Source organism: Vanessa tameamea, chromosome 9 (assembly GCF_037043105.1).
Source record: "Vanessa tameamea isolate UH-Manoa-2023 chromosome 9, ilVanTame1 primary haplotype, whole genome shotgun sequence".
Taxonomy (NCBI): domain Eukaryota; kingdom Metazoa; phylum Arthropoda; class Insecta; order Lepidoptera; family Nymphalidae; genus Vanessa; species Vanessa tameamea.
The window spans coordinates 12,026,244-12,049,219 of NC_087317.1; the positions used below are offsets into that span (position 1 = coordinate 12,026,244).

At 31.9% G+C, this 22,976-nt stretch overlaps 1 protein-coding gene across 1 annotated transcript in view; it reads right to left on the bottom strand.

Moving 5' to 3' along the window:
* Window positions 1–20,990, bottom strand: part of Mwh (multiple wing hairs) — a 131,962-nt gene extending 110,972 nt beyond the window's left edge. Inside the window, exon 1 of the mRNA XM_026631216.2 lies at window positions 20,738–20,990. The gene's annotated coding sequence lies outside the window, so the exon portion shown is untranslated. The remainder of the gene's footprint in view (window positions 1–20,737) is intronic.
* Window positions 20,991–22,976: the final 1,986 nt, after the last annotated feature.

The window sequence follows — 22,976 nt, forward strand, 5'->3', positions numbered from 1 at the left end:
ATTAGGAAATGCTGATGGCATCTGATTTTAATGCGTTGATTCTGTTCTGACCCTTTGTCGCTTTTGTCGTTTCCACTCCTAGCACAAGGTTTAAGCTTCATTTTAGGGGTATATAGGATTATTAGTAATTCCTAAAACTGGGTCATTGCTACAATACATTTAAAAAAAAAAATGTATTTCAATAACATAAATTAATCGCTGGAAATTAGTAAGTACTGAGTTTCTTGTTAGCTTTTTAAGTTATGACTAAGATTCGTAGGAACCTATGGTTACAGATAAGCCTCGCGTTTGCTTCATAAAAAGGCATTTGTACCAGTTGCCGTTTTACCTAGCTTCTGTTATTTAATTAAACCGGTAATAAGTATGATATTATTGAAAGATATTAAAAGATCAACAATAAGTTGCTCTTTTTTTATTGACTACGTTATTTTTTATCCACTGGCTTTTTAAAACATCATAGGATAGGGCGCGAAATTTCGAGGGTTTCGAATTACGTCCAATTTGAGGGAGATTATACGTACGCTTAGAATGTGGACGGTTGGAGAGCAAGTATGCTCGTTATACTTAGGTCGGTTTTTGTCGTCACGTCTGTTGACGGGACGGCACTAGCCGTGATCCTCGTTTCCGCCGACGGAAACGTTGCAGGTGTGATATGTATTTGAAATGCTTTTCAAACGAAGGGGCGTTTGCTATGGTTGTTCTGTCGTCGTTTTCTTACAGGACATACAAAGAATGCCTGAGATTATTCGGCTTGTAATGTCAACAGCTTAATATGTTGCTGGGCTCCCTCGAAAAATATTGGAGATTTGGCATCATTACTTTTAAGAGTATATTACTCTTTTAACAGTTTTCTGTTAGCAAATAAAAATGTATCGTAATGTTGATGATTTTATTTACTCACACATAAATACTCATGTGTGTGAGTGTAATTACAGATAAGAAATATAACAAGTTCGTATGGTTGAGAGCATATTGGTTTTTATAATGATATTGTACGTTGCAGAGTTGACGTGTCTCTTAGATAGATCGATGGATTAGCCAGCTAGCTGTCTTGATTTCTGCTGTATCCTAAAAACTAACAAGGTTGAAAAAACTCGATTAATTTCCAAATTTTATATTATATTTAAGTCGATAAGATATAGACGTAGAACTCGAAGTCTGTTAGCTCATATATTTGCGCGCTATAATATAAACGTATCCCATTTGTGTGGAATTTGAATGACAGAACCCATTCTAAAGCGTTCACTTACATAGGAAACTTAGAGTATTTAAAAGGTCAATACCTAGGTTTACAAATTGTTACAAAGCTTACTTTTAGTCGATTTCTTCAAAACGAATCACACATTCAATGTTTATCAAGATATCGACGTATTAAATATTTGAACTAGCACTTGAGTTAATTTATTTATCACAAATCCATTTACAAGTTTCATAAATGACAAAAAATATAAATCGGTTTATACCTCTCATTACTATAGAGACACCATCAGAATCTAATGTAATATTAATGCATTATGTTACAGCCAAAGTGATGAATCCGGATATTATATATCTTATCTAGTTATTATTTGAAATGTCTCCTCAATTCAGATAAAGTGATAATTGAAACAGAACTCATCACATTAACAAGCAATTTTATATAATATCTTCGAAGACTTGGTTAATTTAATAAAAGAAGTAGGTTACATTTGCCTTAAGCATACCTAAATATGTATATGGGTAGCAATATTATAGTGTTATTTGAAAAGTAATAAATATAATGTTTATTTTAAGAATTAAAATAACATTGTTATAAAGTTATTTAACCTTAATTTATAAAGTAAATTATACCGTATTTATTACTTTGGCTAACTTTGACCCGGTATTATCAATAATATCCGTGTAAAGTGATTAATTTATAACATTGTCTAGTCAATTTTGCTATTGTATATAATGAAAAACCGCGACATTAGAAACAAGACAAAAGCTATTGATATTACATTAAAAATAAAACGACTTAAATGGAGATGGGCAGGGCACACACTGAGAGGCCAAGATAAATGGAGTAAAAGAGAAACCGTTTGGTATCCTAGAGAAAGTAAGCGAACGAGAGGTAGACCTCAGAAAAGATGGGATTGTGACATCAAACAAGTGGCAGGAGTGACGTGGAGTAGAGTGGCTCAGGAACGAGCCGAATGGAAAAGGTTGGAAGAGGCCTTTGCCGATTGGCAGACGGATTTGCAAGCGATAAATAAACAAGAAATGTTGGAAAATATTCAGTTCAACATTTGTTGTTTATTTATCTATTATCAAGTAATTGCTAGATTAATATTATTTTTATGTAATACTTCTTGTAGTTTAAGTTTGATATGTTGTTTTCTATGATCCGAATAAAGTGTTATATTATTTTATTATTATATAATGACCAGTCATTATGTATAATAGCTATTTAATCACTATGACTGTAACATACACAATCTTGCTAATAAACTTGTTCGCTTTCAAGTTTAATGTAAAAGGACGTCTCCGAGATGCAATTCCTACGTCTTGAAACATCAATAACTATTATGGCTTCATTTATGTTTAATTCTATACTATAATCTTTTTCTAATGTGTCTCAATTTCTAGGGATATTAATTAAACCAACACGACTTAACTACGACTACAAGCCACAAATTCAAAAACTCTCCAATGATACTAAGTGTAACAAAACAAACAACGAATTTTAATGGGTAAAAAAAGTGTAACATTTTTTCCCATTAAAATAAGTTGGAGACAAATTTTCCTTACTTCCTTTCTCAAAAGAATATAATGATCGATATATTAACAAATTATTTTAAAACTGAATAATATAGAAGTATACAATTTTCTTTTATTAAGTTCGAACTATGATACTTTATTGTTAAAGACATAATCACATAGACATAAATTTACTTAGATACACACACATGCACAGATACATGTACGTACGTAGATTAAATAGCTATACGAGATAATCGTCATCATATTCTTGCATCATATAGATATCATATATATGGTTTTATAAGCAGTTTTTTTAAAGAATAAAATATTACGAACAGATCTAATGGGGCCCCTGGATGGTATGTGATGACCTTAACCTATGTTACTTAATACAAGTCCCGGCTTTGTACGTATATAATAAGGGTTTATATAAAAACAAAGATACGAAGAAATAATCTTGTCTTGGACTAGAAACCTTTTTGGAAGCAATCAGATGAATAGTTTAGCAACGCATAAAGTATTAACTTACAAACATTCGTTTTTATATCTATTGAAGAACTAGCTAAATCTGCGGCTTTACCCGCGCAAAATTTATACCACTTTACTTGAAACACAAAAACGGTCATAAAGTCTATATTCTTTCCCGGGACTCAAACTATCTCCACACCAAATTTCATCGAAATAGGTTCAGCGGTTTGTGCTCGAAGAGGTAACAGACGGAGTTACACGCATTTATCATTAGTATAGATAACTTAAAGCAGGTTATTTTATTGTTTTCTATTGACTTATTTTTTTTATCAATGCTCGTTTATTTTATTTAAAAAAAAAAGCTTTACATGCTAATCCTCGGATCTCCAGAAGTTTTAATTAAACGCCACTCTCCTTCTAAATAGACATTCCACTTTAAGATTTCTAAACCACTCCCTTATATTTACAGCACATAAACATTAATCTTCATCATAATAAATAACAAAATATTTATGAAGTTTTTCTTCGACTTTCTCTTCGAACGAAACGAAACGGCAGACACTATAAATATAAACGTGCAATAATGGAACCGGAAGCGTATATATGATATTAAAACATTTATATTCATAGTTTATACTATAAACATAAACTTTAAGATGAATTACTCGGCACTGACAATTAAACAGTTCCGCAATTGTATCGGCGATCTTGATTGTGACGGATGTAATTTATTTATTTATCTATTTGGTTGAAAGAAACAATTAATATATGAAAAACATAAATCAATAAAGTTTCCACTTAAAATTAATACAAGCAAAACAAAGACAGAAAGTATAAAAAGCAAGTAAAACAGTTTAAGTTTAATTAAAAGACGTAAACTAATTTTAAATTCACTAAATTTGTGTTGAATATATCTAATTCTTTACAATGTTGTTGTCATACTTACAAAGGGGTACAAAAAATAAAGATTGGTTTTTCGCGTTACGTCGAGGACATTTAAAATGTATGTAAAGTTATGGACTTAGTTAAGTATTATATAAAAATAATAATTATATTACTAGGAAGAAAAAAGACAGAAGGCAGAGAAAATGTGCCACCATGATATGTTAAACCTATACCTATATAAATATATATACATATATATATTATATTTATATGTGTATACCTATTTAAATTAGTACCAAAAGTGCCTTCGATTTAACTGATGCGCGACTAAAATCAACTCGTGCGAAAGCGTTCTCGTTCGTTATAACCAATATTTCGATCCGCTATTTTCGATCTAACAAATCGACTGGTAAACGGCAATTAGTTTCGGCCAATGAGAAACGGCACATGTTATATTGGATTACATCAGACGTGTCATCAAACCCGTTACATATAATATAATATGCTATTTAGATCTATCCAATCACGAAGCCGCGCCCCTCCAAATTCAAATTATCGGCGTTCATTAGTATTGAGTGAAGCACGTACTCTTTGGTAAACGAGCTGGAAACTCACCTGATGGAAAGTGACTACCACCACCCATGGACATCTGCAACCCCAGCTGCAAGTGCGTTGTCAGCCTTTCCGTTCTATTTATAATCTTGGAACTAAAGACTTCCTTCCGGGTTGTTTTCAACAGAGAAGGAATACTTACAGTTGCGTAACAATATATTTACAACAATGTTATGTATATTCACAATAACATCGATCACTTTGATAGAAATAGTGAACATTTTAAAACATCATTATGAAGATGATAAATACTAAAATAAAATTTAAAAAAATTAAAATGATCAGCCTCGAATTAAAAACGTTAACAAATAATCCGATCAAATAAAAGTGGAGAATATTCCGTCTAAATAGACCCCACAATGTATAACTACCGTGTTTTGCTAGTGAATATATATAGAAACAATGCTTGTTTTCGTTTGCATTCAATTTTTTCGTCTCGATCGTTCGATTGACCTTTTACTTTTCAATTGTCTTCGGTATTTGGTCAAATATTTTTTTCATAATACTATCAACAATGGGTGGCGCAATAGACGCATTGTATAGTTTGCAAGTTCTTACTTAAAGATTAAACATTGCAACGAATGCAGGGCTTCGCTAGTCTAGACTTAACTCTAATATTTTAAATCCATCGTTTCTTTTGTTGCCCCTACCTATATCTCCATCCACAACCATGCTCAAGACTATCATCAGAATATGGTCCTCATTCCTCCGCATAACATGCCCATACCATGACAGCCGTTTTCCACATAGATTTTCAGTTACCGGTGGTACTTTCAAACTTCCTCTTATGTACTCATTCCTTATTCTATCCAATCGCGTAACACCACACTTTCCTCTCAACATTCTCATCTCCGCCCATTGTCTTTCATTCTTCATAATTTATTATTAATGATATTAATTAATTATTAAAAAAATACATATATCTCCAGACCTAGCAAAGCGAGCGTTACTTCTTGATACTTAATAAGGGTCCATAGCTCAACGATGTACAATCTTCCGTGATCTGATGTTGGAAAGTGGCAAGTTCGATAACGATTTTTCGGGTCAATTAAATCGTTATTGTAATCTCTTAAATCTTATTTAGAATAGAAATTAAATTATACGTCATTGAAATTATTATATAGACAATAATACCCTTATTCCTGGATATTTCTCTTAAGTTTTGGATCTTATTCCATTAAGCTGAAAAATGTGTAGCAGAGTTTCATCCGACACATTAACTTATTCTTACGATATTTTCCTTGACAAGCAAGAGATCAATTATCGACACATTGTAAGCATCTAAAAACTTTATGAGTAACATCTAACTTGGCTGCTATTACACCCACGGTCTAACCACTTGGCAATTCCGGCTTTTTGATAGGTTTAATTTATTAAAAAACCAGCGACCCGCCCCGGCTTCGCACGGGTGCAATGCTGATACTAAATATGCTACAGAATGTCTTACAACGTTCACGTTTTTTTTGTCATTAGACAATACAAACCGCTATGTCCTTGCATTTTAAATCTGTAATATCTTCGAAAATATTAATTTAAATTACATGATGTATTGCTTAAAATCGCTTCGAAAATAAGCCATTATTTCTCGTAAAAAGTAAAGGATAAAAAATGGTTATTGTGGGTTAGCCATAAGAGATGGATCAGACCTTTTTAAGTTGTACAATACTGTAGTACATTATTTTGATCTATCTCGTAGGGTTCAGCCAGCGTTTGCAATGTAAGCGCAAAAAAGAAAGAAAGAAAATAAGAAATAATAATAATAAGATACCTCTAAAATAATCAGTGTATCTCTACTACATTGTGCATGTATTATACATATAAACCTAGCTCTTGAATCAATCTATCCATTGAAAAAAACCGCATCAAAATCAAAGATATTTAATTTTATTAGATACGTAATTTTAAAGATCAAAGCATACACAGGGACAGACAGCGGTAAGCGACTTTGTTTTATACTTTTTATTAAAAAAAGTAAAAGAATAGCACTGCTGGACCTTTTATCCAATCGAGGAGATGGCTTGGAGCTCGTTCCATCACGCGGCTCGAATGCTTGTTGGAATGATACACATGAGGCAGAATTTCATTGAAAATTGAAACATTCGGTTTTTCTCGCGATGTTTTTATTCACTGTCGCCAACGAGATGAACTATAAACACATATTATGCATATGAAAATTCCGTGGTGCTTGCCTGAGTTTGAATCGCAATCATCGTTTAAGTTGCACGCGTTTTAATCACTTGGCCATTTGTTTATCATACTGATATTAAAGAAGCCTTGATCGTATATATATATAAGTATATACATATATGAGAAGAGTTCTCCGGTCACTGGTCGATTTCACAAATTCAGACTATACGAAGTATCCAGTTACGTTACAATAACGAATTGTAAAGCTAAGACGCACACTGTAGTCTTGTATATATTTTTATTTTTATTAATATATTTATACATACTTTATTTATTTGTGTACATCTATAATCATAATTATACTTAAATGATCACTTTTCGTACTATACTATATTATGAATACTTATCAAATGGCTCAAGTGGCTTCGCTGCGTTTTAGAAGGTATGGTCGGTTGTTGGTTAAAGTTATACAAATGTATGTATGTCCTTTCTTGGGGTTCAGGATTGCTTGATACCAAATTTCGTCAAATTCGTTCGCAATTCGCAAGTTGTTTAGCCATACGTAACAGAGTTACATTCGCATCTATACATATAATACAATTGGAGTGTCTGTTTGTAATAATAAAATAACCGTTTTGTTACTAAATACATATACATGGTACATATACCGTCTGTCTTTCTGTCTGTCTGTTTGTTCCGGCTACTCTCTGGAACGGCTGGACCGATTTTGATGGGACTTTCACTGGCAGATTGCTGTTGTAATAAGGAGTAACTTAGGCTACTTTTATTTTAGATTTATATATAAAATAATAATAAAGTTATTGTTTTAAGTTTTTAAGTGTTATATTCAAAAGCATGCGAAGTCGCGGGCACAGATAGTTTAGAATATTGATGTAGATATATTTTAATAATTGATTAGTATTTAATAAATATTTTATCACCAGTGTTCGTATACTCTTACAAGTTTCGCGTTACACATACCGCAATCGTGATATTTCAAACGATACGATGTATTCAAATGTCAATCAGAAGAATTTGAACTCATGGGCGTAGCTCGGGAGGGGGTTGTGAAGTTTACGAGAACGTTTGTATTTATGTGCGTAACAGACATACTCGATTCGAATAAGTTTTAAAACGGTATGGTCTGTTTGTGACTTTATTGTTTAACTGAAATACATATACCTATGTAATATACAATGTACATATTATAATATCATTACATATTATGTACTTAATATGTAAATACTTATGAAGTACTTCTTGAGCATTAATTAAATATATTTTTAATTGCATGCAAATAATTTATAACAACTAAAATAATAATTATTATTATGATAAAATATATATATATATATATATATTTTTCACAACTATTATATCACTTATATATTAAAACATTCATAATTCATATTTGTAAGAAATTAACATCAAAAAAATAAATCATATATCTTCCACTTAAACTTAAGGGGAAGATTTATAAGACCATGGTCAGATCTGCTGTCCTATATGGATCAGAGTGTTGGGCCACAAAAGGGATTAATGAAAGACAACCGCATGTAGCGGAGAGGAGAATGTTGAGAGGAATGTGTGGTGTTACATAAATGGATAGAATAAAGAATGAGTGCATAAGAGGAAGTTTGAAAGTGGCACCGATAGCCGAGAAGTTATGTGGAAGGCGATTACCAGGGTATGGGCGTGTTATGCGGAAGAATGAGGGACATATTGTGAGGAAGGTCTTGAGCATGAACGTGGATGGATATAGAGGAAGAGGACCGATGAAAAGACGGATGGATTGTGTGAAAAATGATATGGTTGGAGAGAATGTTACTTGTGAGGTGACGTCAGATTGGGAAGTATGGAAGAAGAAGACATGCCGCGCCGACCCCAAGTAAATTGGGATAACGGCAGGAGGATGATGTGTAGTTGTCTATTTTGAGCTGCATGACAGTTATATGACTCTTTATCGATTATTCTCGTCATGGAAATTAGATGTCACCGCACGATGTATGCGCGCATCATAAGAAATCATTCTCAACATTTTTTCTACAACGCGTTAAATAAAGTAAACTACAAAATGCTCATTATGGTATACAGACAACTTCGATAGTGAAAAACAAAAAGCAAAGTGAAAAAATGATTTTAATTATTATTAAATGTAAAATAATAATTAAGTAGTAGAAAAATTACAAAAAATGTTTAATGGCTCTTAGACTGTTTTATTAATAAATTTTAGGCTTTGTGCAAGCCCGCCTGGGCAGTTACCACCGACTCATCAGGTACTTTGCAACCAAACAGCAACACAAGGTGTCCCTTATGCCTGTAGTTACACTGTATGTTATGTCTAATACAGTTCTTAAGTTTAGTGGCATATTGGCGATGTAAGAAATGGTTAATATTTCGGATAGCTGCATTTCTATGGGCGATAGTGGCCACACAACATCAGGTGGTCAATTTGTCGGTCTGCCTATATTTTATATAAAAAAAAGCCTGTCATTATTCCCTTGCCAAGATATACAGGCAATCAGTTATAGTATTAAAAAATACATAAAGTCTAATATAATTTAACAGAATATTAACTTATTTCCGGCAATTAATTCCACATACAGACATAATAAAAACATGACTGTATACAAGCAGTTATTAACTTCAATTGTGAAATGAAATATGTATGTATGTGTTTGTATGAAACATGAAATATAGAGGACACATAGGAAGGAGGAAAGAGGATCTATAATGATGTTAATTTAATCTACTAATATTAAATTAATTTGTATTTCATAAATATAAAAATATTTCTTTGTGTTAAAAATTTTCTCTTTACAAATATCATTACGAAACGAAATAAAATAAAATTTTATAAATAAATGTTTAGTTTGAAGTACTCCTCCATCCTCCTCAGTTTCCATCATTCAGAACATTTTTTTAAACGTTTTCATAAATTTTATTTTATTTCACTCGAAATGAAAATCCAATATAAACCGTCGACATTTTTTAAATGCAAACCAATTTACCTCTAACATACATCAAAGATAATGATATGGTAAATTATGATGTACTATTTATTAGCATTCAAAACTTCCTTCTACTTTCACATAAGCTGCGCAGAATTGCCTTATTAATTTTTTGCTTCAAACTTAAATGGTGATTTACGACCGTGACATCGTTCAAAACCTATCAGTAAGAATCGAGGTGGGCCAGTGGTGCAAGTGAAACCTTAGAATTGGACCAAACCCAGGCAGGATCTTATCTCAGTCCTAGTGCTTCATTTGTTTCTAAAATTCATTTCGAAACAAAGGAAATTTTCGTAAGGAAACCTGTATGTGTTAGATTAAAATTGACAATATAAAAATCACGAAGTAGCTTTGGAGCAACATTGTGTAATAACCTTTTTTTATGATGTAGGTAGGAAACGATGTATGAAATATTAACTAATCCTTACATCGCCAATGCGGCACCAACCTTGGGAAGTAACCACCAACCTTGGGAAGTCAGATGTTATATTGCTTGTGATTGTTGCCCTGTGCACTCACCCTTCGAACCGGAACACAACAACACTGATTACTTCTGTTTGGCGGTAAAATATCTGATGGGAGGGTGGTACCTACCCAGACGGGCTTACACAAAGCCCTACCATAAAATGAACTCCAACTCTTCTCCTAAAAATGAGAAGATATATTAGACGTGAACATTTACAGCCTTTTACTGTAATGAAGCTCCAGCCAATTTGGATAATCCATTGAAGAAAACCATGAACTCTAGGAAAGGTTATCTTTAAAATATAGTAAAGAAAACTAGAACTAGAACTATAAAAAAAAATATTGGACCAATAGAGCAACTTTGTGTTCAATTCAACCAATTTCTTGATCTAGTGGCTGGCTTATAAGGCTACAACTCCCGAGGTTTTGGGTGAAAATTAAGTGTTACTTGCTTGAGTTTAAAATGAAAATCTTTGTCTCTTTCTCATTAATACTTATTACCTTTTAACTATACATTAAATTTCAAAATATATTAATAAAAGTTAGTTGAAAAACCGTTTGATGGTAAAGTAGATTTATGAAATAATTATAGATTTATATGGACGTATAAAAATACGTACATAAAAATTCAGTTCATACGAACGCCTTTTGTTTTCATTCCAGTAAATAATAATTTCCTTTAGCGCGTTTTACACGTGAGTCAAAGAGTGACTTCGTGTAAAATGTTATCCGGACCGTCTTCGAGACACATATAATATATGAACATATAACCTGATGGAATAAATATATAATTTTTAAACACAATAATTGTAACCATTTTATTCTCATCGGTTTGTATATATTTTTTTATGATATCGGTAGGCGGACGAGCAAATGGGCCACCTGATGGTAAGACAATGGCGTTGTAAGAAATATTAACCATTCCTTACATCACCAATGCGCCACCAACCTTGGGAACCAAGATGTTACGTCCCTTGCGCCTGTATTTACACTGGCTCACTCACCCTTCACACCGGAACACAATAATACTGAGTACTGCTGTTTGGCGGTAGAATATCTGATGAGTGGGTGGTACCTACCCAGACGGGCTTGCGCAGACTACCACCAAGTAAATGTGTACGCGTCATACTCGATTTGGGTACTACAATATTTAATGTTAAGATAACTTAAGATATATTTATTAATATACTAGCTGTCTAGCTAGCTGTAAAATGTACATATATTAATAGATGGAACTTTGTCATAATCTTGATTCTATTCATTTACAGTACGTAACATTTAATCCAAAAATATTATAATTAAACAATCGACCTTATTGTCTATTAGCAATTTCATCCAGATAACCTTTGGTACAGGACATTTGAAAATTGAGATAGAAAAAAGAATAGGCGATGTATACATTTATATCTAGACTCGCAGTTAATATTTTTTTACCTTGGGTATTGGGTATAGGTTGGCAGACTGGCAAATGGGCCACCTGATATGGTAAGTAGTCACAACCGTCCATAGACTGGCACTGTAATAAATATTAACCATCCCTTACTTCATCAATGCGCTTTTACACTTGGGAACTAAGACGTAATATTCCTTGTTTCGGTAATCAAACTGGGTGCCAATTTTACAAATTTTTACGACATCGCAATCGAATCGAAACGTCATCGTTTAGCCGTTTTCCTATTCAACTAACACAACGATCCAGTTGCGGTCGGTAGAAGTCAGAGCTGAATATAATTGGGACGTATCATGACCGGTATATATAAGAATTGGCCCTCAGTTAAGATTAAGCTGAGTTTTCGTTGTTAAAGGTTAGCAGAATTTGCCCCCTGATTAAAATTCAAAATTCAACCTTTGAACTGGAACACAATAATATTTAACAATAGAGTAAATGATAAGTAACTTAATGACTTGCACAAAGCCTATACGTAAATACTAAAAATATTAAACTTATACGAAAAATATATCATGTATTTATAAATATCGTATAAATATTTAATAATATTTATGTAAAGGATGCAAGCCTTATCGATCGCGATGTGTTCCCGTCACTCATTCGTTCTTTTCCATTTATTAGAAAGTCGTTAAGTTAATTTCTTCCCTTTCAAAGAAATATTATTAATATTTATCACATCTATCAGGTCCGTGTTTTCTTTGAATTTATTTTATAAAAAATCTTGTATTACCGTTACATTCGTGTTCGCTATTTGAACCGCTAGTCTGATTTGAATAAAACTCACCGCGCCGTCACCTCGTACATCTGAATAATATCTTTGCATAATTATCAAATTAAAAAAAAAAAAAAAACTGGTTATTCTGGTGACCTATTGGATCGTTAAATATCTATCATTAAAAAAGTGACATTTAAAGTGTTCGAGTTAATAATTTATAATATAAATAAAAATAATGTTCGTACGTTTCTCCTTTGCGTTCCCAATCCATTTATTTGATTGTGTTGAAGCTATGTAGACCTTTATTGTAACCGTTCGAAGTCGGAAAGGTGACTTATAATAACTTATAATAAATAACATATATATAATTATATATAAATATTATATTACTATAACAATTATACTAGTGAGTTCGACATTTTTTATTATCGTGATTCGATTTTGTACTGTCTGTAAAAAGTCATGTCGTTTCGCGATAAAAAATAAAACCTCTACGCTTGAACAATAACTTGAAAATAACAGTTCAAGGCATAACGACTTTGAATGGATTTTATAAGGTGTTTTTGCTAAGGACGGACTCATTGACAAAAAGTATTAAGTACCAACATCAAGTTCAGATGATTTAACATTGTGGATCTGATCGCTTTTCTTTGTTCAAGTAATTTGGACATTTGCAGTTCAATAAAAAACGAGTCGGATACCAGATCGTCTTACAGTGTAAAAGTGATCGTCGTGACGTCACGTTTTTAAACAAAGTCATTATACGCTGCCAAAAAATACAAAAATTTAAAAAGAACTTGTGAGGGAATGTGAACCATTCACATAAGAATGTAAATCCTCACACTACTTAGTAATATTTACTTTATCAACGGTCCTCGTGTGAAGGAGGAACGCAGGTAGCTTGTAGAATATTTATAAGATTCTGTGATCATTTATTTACACAAGAATTGTAGATCTATTCAATCACGAAGGCGCGCCCCTCCACGAATACGAGTGAAGACAGTAACAAAAATGTATTTGTTAAGATTACTAATAAGAGCCGAGATGGCCCAGTGGTTAGAACGCGTGCATCTTAACCGATGATTTCGGGTTCAAGCCCAGGCAAGCGCCACTGAATTTTCATGTGCTTGATTTGTGTTTATAATTCATCTGGTGCTCGGCGGTGAAGGAAAACATCGTGAGGAAACTTGCATGTGTCTAATTTTAACGAAATTCTGCCACATTTGTATTCCACCAACCCGCATTGGAGCAGCGTAGTTGAATGTGCTCCAAACCTTCTCCTCAAAGGGAGAGGAGGTCTTAGCGCAGCAGTGGGAAATTTACAGGCTGTTAATGTAATGTATTGTAAAGACTTTATAAAAAAAAAACGTCAAGGGGAAATTTCACGTCAAAATAGTTCTATAATAAATATGATAACTTATTATAAAGAATAGAATTAACAATTGTTACTGTACAAATCATGAATGCAACATTACCGCGTTCAAAATCGATCCCGATACTTACGTCATCTGGAGACAAAGATACGACACCTGTACGTTTTAGAAATTTTAAATTAAATCGTCTTTAAAACAACTGTTATTAATATTAAAATAAATACAGTTGGTAATTGTTAGTGTAAATATACAATGTGTAATCAATTGTTTTCATAACGCGATTTATTTTACTTGGATAAATAAGGCTTGACGCTAACGATTCTGAATTTTAATTCAATAATTATATATACTTTTTGTTTGTGTTTAATTGGAAAATGTTTAATAATACTTTAGTATAACGAATAAATATACACGTACCTTCTGATAATACTATAAATAATTATTTTCTAGTATTTATAATAATCTATTCTAATATTATAAATGATAAAGTAAATCTGTCTGTTTGTCTGTTGCTCTTTCACGGCCAAACAACGGAACTGAATTTGATGAAAGAGAAACAAGCTTGAGCTTCAAGGAAGGACATATGCTGCTTTTTTATTTCTGACGGCTGATGACCAACCCCTAAAACACGTGTGAAGTCACCAGCGACAACAATTATTATTAACTTTATTAGTAGCTACTAATAAATTTATTAATAATTGTTCACACTCGTAATATAGCAGTATACGTAAATAAAAATGTTTTTTTTTTTTTTAACAAATGTCGTATGATTGGATCACACTAGTTTTGTCACATTAGTCCGACAGAAAAACTTTAATATTATAAGAGTTAGACTTTCCCGATATATAAATAAATAATAATTATAATTTTCAAATTTAACAATTTTACAACAATAACTTGTTTAATCAAATGTTGTTACTATCTAATGCATGGCATACGTTATAATACCACTTTAATTTTTTTTTACAACAATTGTGTCCCCTATATTTATATGATGGTACTTTACCAGAAACCTTCACGCAAGCGTTAACAACGACTGCACATTATTTTAATACAATCCGATATGTTTTTTTAGCTGCACATACGAGACATACTAAAATATTCACTTTTACACAATATATTGATTGCTATTTTTTTATCTAAATAATTTATGTTAGATAAGTGTAAATATTTATTTGTAACTAACTGTGCCCGCGACTTCGTGCGCGTCAAAAAAGTTAGTGTTGTAACCTATGTTACTTTTTATTACATCAGCTATCTGCCAGTGAAAGTCCCGTTAACATCGGTCCAGCCGTTCCAGAGACTAGCCGGAACAAACAGACAGATAAAAATTGAAAATGATGTTATTTTGGTATATGTACCGTTGTGGGTGTATGTAACATATGCATTTAGTAAAAAGCGGTTACTTTAATTTTATTATAAATGTATAGATTGAAGAATATAAAAACTAAATTCGTATAGACAGTGTGTAGGTTGCCTTAAAAGTCGGTTGAAAATGAATTATGTTTCGAACACGGTAACTATATTAATATTTATAAACCGTTACATAAAATAAACTGTTTAAAGCGTTACTTGCTTTTGTAAAACTAATAAATTATTAAAATATTTGTTATGTGTGAAAATAAAAAGTCAAGTTAAAATTCCGGTTTTGGTTACACATGCGGCACATTCCGAATTCCTCTCGTGACGATTCTATCCTTCGCGGCTGAGCCCGAGATGAATCATATAACAAACTAGCTGTCCTACGACTTCTGGCGGGTAACCTTACCACACCCCTTCATTGTAGTTGAAGTTAAAATTTGCGAAAACCTTTCATATTGAGCATCTATGTTGCGGAAATAAATATACAAAATTTCAATCTATATAAATATAAATATTGGACATCTATAGTTCAGATCATTAGATCTATAGTTTCGGAGATCTCGTCATAAATGTTATTAAACTATTATCTATACATATAATAAAATTGGAGTGTCTATTTGTAATATTAAAATAACCCATTTTTACTAAATGCATATGTATGTATACACGGTACATATACCAAAATAACATTTTTTACAATTTTCGTCTGTCTGTTTGTTCCGGCTAATCTCTGGAACGGCTGAACCGATTTCGACGGGACTTTCACTGGCAGAAAGCGGATGTAATAAGGAGCAACTTACTTTTATTTTAGAATTAAATATAGAATAAAAATAAAATCACGCAACAATATTCAAATAACTTAAATTCAAACAACGCGCACGAAGTTGCGGGCACAGCTAGTACTTAATAAAAACGATATAGGTGTGTATTGGCAGTAAATTTAAAAGGAGACTGAAAAGCAGCCTCAGCTGATTCTACAGACCTTTCACAAAATTCTTAAGGTTCAGTGTTTTATCTTTCTAAATGACAGAAATTATATTATAAGCTGTTGGGAAATGAAGTACCTTATTATGACCTTATTATACATTTACAGATAACAGATTACACACATCAACAGTCATTGTTGCTTACCCTTATTTTCGCGCCTCTTTTCCATCTCAAATCTAATATCGTTCATAAATTAGTAATCATAATAACTTCTATAGTATATTTAAAAACTAGCATTTGCGTGCGACTTCGACCGTGTATATAGTATACTTAAATGGCAGTTCTATAGTAAATTCCAATACCCTTATCGCCCTCATCTCGTTTTATTTCCTTTCCCAGGACTTAGTCTCGATATATTTCATGACTATTATTATAACACATTTAAGTTTTTTTTTTTTATGTAATAGGTAGGCGGACCGGCTAATAGGCCACCTGATGTTATGTGGTCACCACCGTCCACGGACATTGAGGCTGTTAGCAATATTAACCATCCCTCACTTCGCCAATGCGCCACCAACCTTGGGAACTAAGATGTTCATCTCCATTGTGCCTGTAGTTATACTGGCTCAACCGAAACACAACAATACTGCTGTTTGGCGGTAAAATGGCGGCTCTTATTTCCTATCCCCGGACGCAATCTTGATACTATATTTCATGGCTATTGTTATAACCACATTTAAGTAGTTACCTACCTTGGCCGACATTGGCTCCAAAAATAACAATGATTGTATATTATGTTGACCTAATAATTTTAATGTTATTTCTAGCAGCTTACAAAGATATTTTTTTGTTTTTTGAATAGTATATTTTCTAGCAAATAAAATTTGTTGGTTGATATTTGTGTCTCGGTCACCCTGTGCACAATTTTAGTAACTTGCACCCACTTTCTCATCGTCGCCACTTTTAAAATATTTATCGAAATTATGTAATCAGTATATTTTAATAAGAATCAATTAGTCGCTGCCAAATCTGAGGAAATAAAGCATCAAATTTTATTGCATTTATGTTAACTATTTTGGCAATAACGACTTACGGATATATGTTCGGGACTTTTTTGTAGAACTATTTAATAGAAACATTACAACCATACATTATATTCGTCTAACTCTTACAGTTTTCGCAACGAACGTTAAAATAGCTCGCAGGTGACCGTGTCTTTCCGACTTACTTAACACTTATTGTTATATCTAATTTCAACGAAATTCTGCCACATGTTTATTCCACCAACTCGCATTGGAGCAGCGTAGTTGAATATGCTCCAAAACCTTCTCCTCAAAGGGAGAAGAGGCCTTAGCCCAGCAGTGGGAATTTAGAAGCTGTCAATGTATGTAATGTAATGTATTATTAAAATTCATTCAGTAGTTTTTGCGAGAGTAACAAACACACACATCTTAAAACTTTCGCTTTTGTAATATTATATATGTATAATACACGCATTAATATAACTCCACGTGTAGAAACATTCCTGTATGTCTACATACTCGAACTAGAACTAAGTAATTTGATCTCACCTTTAAGTACTCCAACCTAAACCTAATTCAGAAACCGCGCAAATGTGGCTGTGTAACCCGAGTATCTTGTTACTTATGTTAACGGACTTTGTGTTCATTACTAGCCTGAAATACACGTTTTATTATAAACTTTAATAATATATTCCTAGAGCAGAGTGAAATAGTAAAAAGAGTAGTTAATCGCAATATTACGAATTGAACTACATTTTACCAACATTCGAAGGGAGAAATTCAATGATGTTATGGTAACTATCATTTACAGATAACACTGATGTACTAGAAAACGACTATCATGGTAACCATAGCAAGAGTAGAAAAATGAAAAGAGGTCCGTGATCGTTAGCTGAACTTCTTTGATAGTTTACGGAATATTTTGTAAATTTTTTTTAAGTAAAATTTTATTGGCTCGTTTCGTTCGATAAAGACAATTTCTCAGTTACTTATTGAGTGAGTTTTATAATAGTAGTGAAAAAAGGATAATAAGTAAATCATTGTAGTTAATTATTTGCATGCAATGAAAATCAATTTTTAATTACACCGAAGAAGTTGATCTTCTCAAGTTCGTAAATACTCGCACCTTTCCTTTTTTTTGTTTTACGTCATTTTCGTAGTTTTTGAATCGATTTTCGATTCAAATTCGAGCATCGATTTCGTCTCTGTTTCATACGCTATTTTATTCAAAAGATGACAGTAACAACTAAATTAACCGTAAATCAAACCAAATCAAAACGTTCTTTAGTCAATAAATCGTCAACAATCGTCAGGTTTCCAGCGGTTGGAAATGTTGATAACAATGATTAACCCCGAAAAAAAAAATCAGTACTTTTGTATATTTACTGTTGATAAATAAATTTAGCCATATTAAATCAATTATTATTCATTATCAAAGATTTGTGATAACACCAAGTGTCAACTTAATATGATTATGATTAACAAGATTAAGTTTAGATTGATACCTAATGTCACAATTGGAAATCAGATCTTTGACCTTTGAAACCAGTATGACCTTTGTCTGTTAAATGCGATTAATTAGTAAGTCTATTATCAAAATCCTATTAGCTATTGACTAATCATTGGACCAATCATTTAATAGGTAAAATGTTAATATACTTTTTATTCTGATACTGCATATGTATTCTGGTATATGTTTCCTAGGTGGCCTGGGTACCCACTTAACACATATTCTGCCGAAAAATAGCAATTTTTATTGGTAATTATGCTGTTTTACGTTCGAAGGGTAAATGAGACGACTTAGGTACAAAGGACACAATATCTTAGTTGTAAATGTTAGTGAATGAATGCTTAATATTTCTTATAGCGTCAATGTCTATGGGCGTTGATTTCCACTTACCATCAGATGGTCCATTTGCAAAAGGTGCCTGGGAGACATTTTTATTAACAAAAAAAACATCGCAGCGACTCCTCCTGGGTCCAATCTAAACCACCCAGGACCCACTTTAACACACACAAAGCTAAATGAGACGTTCAGCGACAAACGCACGTTCAAAAGGATTACATATCTCAAGATACATGTCGTCAGTTGTACGGAAGAAGAGCTTAAGAGTCAAAATGGTGCTATTAGAAAATGAGGCTTAAAGCTTCAAAGGTAGTTGAAATAAAGACCATATATATTATAAATTGCAATAATTATTTTGTATTCATTGATTTTCATTAATGATACATATATTTAATTGTATATGATTGATGAAGAAAAATATGCTCCAAACCTTCTCCTCAAAGGGAGAGGAGGCCTTAGCCCAGCAGTGGGAAATTTACAGGCTGCTAATGTATTGTAATTATGAAAAAGGACAACTAGGTATCTTGTCGGTTCTTCTCGGTAGAATTTACTTTATGAACGAGTGGTAACTTAATGGATTTAAATTTGTAAAAAGATCTTTCAAAATATGTTGTAAGAAAACTTGAACGTATCTCACTGCAGGTAGAAATATTTGTAGCCAACAAATATTTCTCGAATGAAATATGAAGTGAATTCTTAAATAATAGTAATATTGAAGTGAGAAGTAGAAATTAATTTTTATTAAATGAAAAACTACATTTCAAACGTATGTAACATGTCGAGATTAAAAGTCATTGTGATATATAGTTTTATAAAGACGAATGTATGACACAATAATTGTGTTTATCTTGATATAGCTAATATTATATTAATTTAACGACTTATAATTGCGTCTAATAATAAATCATTTTGAAGTACATAACTGCGTGTCTATTGAAAATTTAACAGTTTATTTGTTGTTATTATTGCGGTATAAATTGTCTTTTTACCATTTAATAGATTATTACTGTTTTTTTTTTTAAATAATAAACCATTATAAGTAAAAAACAAAACTATTTTATAAAATATCGAAAAAACCCGTTGTCAGTATTCTTTGGATACGAAATACTTCAAGTTAAAAGTGTAATCGTTGAATACAAAAAAGGTTTTAGATTTATTTTTAAAATTATCGAGCAAGTCTATTATTCGTTCTTTTTTTAAAAGAAATACTTTCAACTTACTGCTATATTTATAAAAAAAAAAAATAGCTTAAGCGAAATCCAAAGAAACCAGTTAATACCAGTAAGTCTTGGAATCGATAAAGTGTGACAAATCTACTTTCTTAAAGAAATCAATTTATAATTACTTTAGTTAAAGGTGTTTAATTAGTCTTACGTTAATTAGAAATACATAATATTAATCTACATTAATTAAAAAAATATATAAACGAAACAAGACAGTCAATTATAATTATCAGATACGACTTATTCTTTTAATATTTTGTTGAGCAAAAAAAGTTAATTTAAAAAAAAAAATCCTGTTATAATAATTTTACATTTATTCAATTATAAAATCAATCGTAAGTAAATATTGAATATTATCTTTGTATATTATTTTCCTTTAATATAAATAATATGACATATGACAATAACTGTGTACTTATAATTTAAAATGTATAATTAAAATATATTTACATTGTAATAGTGCATATCACGATGTATAATAATTACGTAAAACAAATTCTTAAGAAAGTATACATTAAATATTAATTTACCTCCAATACGCATGCATTCCACGCTTTCAATAGCACCATATAATTATTGAAAATTCATTACACTTTTCTTTATAAATAACGATTAACACAACACTAGTTCACTCATCCAAATCACGATATTATGTTTTCTTTTTTATCTGTGTATTCGAGACGTCAAATTTCGAATGTCATTTAAAATATCGTAATAAAACCTTCGCAGTATTTATCGTATTAAAAACGGATAGTGTCATAAAAGCGCGCGTCCGCAAAGAAATGACCCAAACAACTGAATGATAGCTGCGTCGTCGGTGCAAGCGCATTGAGTTAGGGTATGGTTCCTCTGAATAACAAGCGCTATAACGTATATTTATTTACTAGTAGATTGTTATTATTGAAGAAATAGTTTTATCAATATACTCGTAATGGTAATATTAGTTTGTTCTGCTTCGTGTTTATTGTATTTTTAATAATAAGTTTACTAATATTCTAACAAACAATCTTAGTATATATAGTATACAGGAGTGATATAAAAATTGTAATAAATATTTATTGAAATAATTATGTTGATAATTTTTATCTTGCCATATGAGAAGCCGCAATTTTTTACTAAGTAAGAGTACGCTGCACGCAATCCTTTTTTTTTTGTTCCTAAGAACTATATAACTGCACCCATTCGTGATTATGATTAATTTTAGATTGACAAGTACAACACTATTGCGTAATTATATTTTCTGCTATTTTTCATTCTCGATGGATAACAAGCATTATTTGTAAAGAGGTGTGGGCACTCTCGTAAATATTTCCGTATACTTGGTCAAGCGTGAAACGCCTTCGGATCTTCCGTTTCCTTAATATTACAGTTTTTGAAGAATGTCAAATATTTTCATTTTCGTTACGTAATTGTTTATATAATTGTTAGATATATTCGTGTTAACATATTCAAATAAAAAAACGTCTGTAGTTATAAATAATTTACAACGATGTTATACAAAACCTCGGACCTTTTTTGTAATACTGATAAAATTCTTTAATAAACGCACATAAAACTTATATCACAAAGTACATGATGTAACATTTTTATTTAGATATATCAGAAAATGAAAATGCGTGTTCTGGAGAAGATTTTAGTATTAATATGAACTAAAATCTTAGTCAAGCAAATTGCAACTTGAGTCGAGATGTCCCAGTGGTGAATATTACCTACCTATGATTGCGGGTTCAAATCCTAGTAAGCACTACTGATTTTTCATATGCTTAATTTGAGTTTATAATCTTTTGCTCTTGAGCAATTTTTATGAGTCTGCCACAAGTGTATCAATACGCATTGGAATAGCGTGGTGGAAGCTCTAAACCCACTTCACAAATTGTAAAGAGGCCTTAGTCCAGCAGTGGTACATTTACAGGCTGCAACAATAGAAATAGTACCAAGCCGTGGGCAACATAGTTATTTTATTTATTATAAAATAAAGGCATGTACACATACCTTATAGTTACAATCTGTATTCATTATTCTCGTACCCGGTTTCGCTCGAGTACATCAGCTATACATTATATATAGTAGTATCAGATTATACTGGACAAACAGCTTGCCATATCAATGTATGCAGTATATATGTATATTGTTATCTTTTCCTGGTGTCGAATTTATATCGGGAGATGCGTCTAGAATTATTTTCATTCGATTCAATTTATTCATATTTTTATGTAATAGGTACGTGGAAAGGTCAATGAACCGCCTGATGGTATGGTGGTTAGCACCGATATGATAAACATTCCTCACAGCACTCTAATACGCCACCAACTAAAAAGGAGCTAAGATGTCCCTTGTGCCTGTACTTACACTGGCTTACTCATCCTTTAAGCCAGAACTCAACAATACGTATTACCGTTTGGCGGTAGAATATCTAATGAGTGGGTGGTATCTACCCAGACGGGCTTGCACAAAGTCCTACCACTAAGTAAATGTGTACAATCACCAATGTTAGTAACGTAACACTTATTGTGTTAGACAAAGTTTAAAACTGTCTGTTAAAAGTTTAAAAGAGACCTGATCTATGAAGGTTTTGGATTGGTAAATTTTTCAATATAACATATTATGTAGAATTAACAACGAATTAATATCAAATTCCTTTGTTTAATATAGAAGCAATACACGTACTTATTGATTGTCAAATTAAAAATGACTATCGTTTCGGAAAATAAATTACTCTGACCTGGGAAGAATCGACGAAATAAACTTAGCGGTTTTATTGTTTTAAAT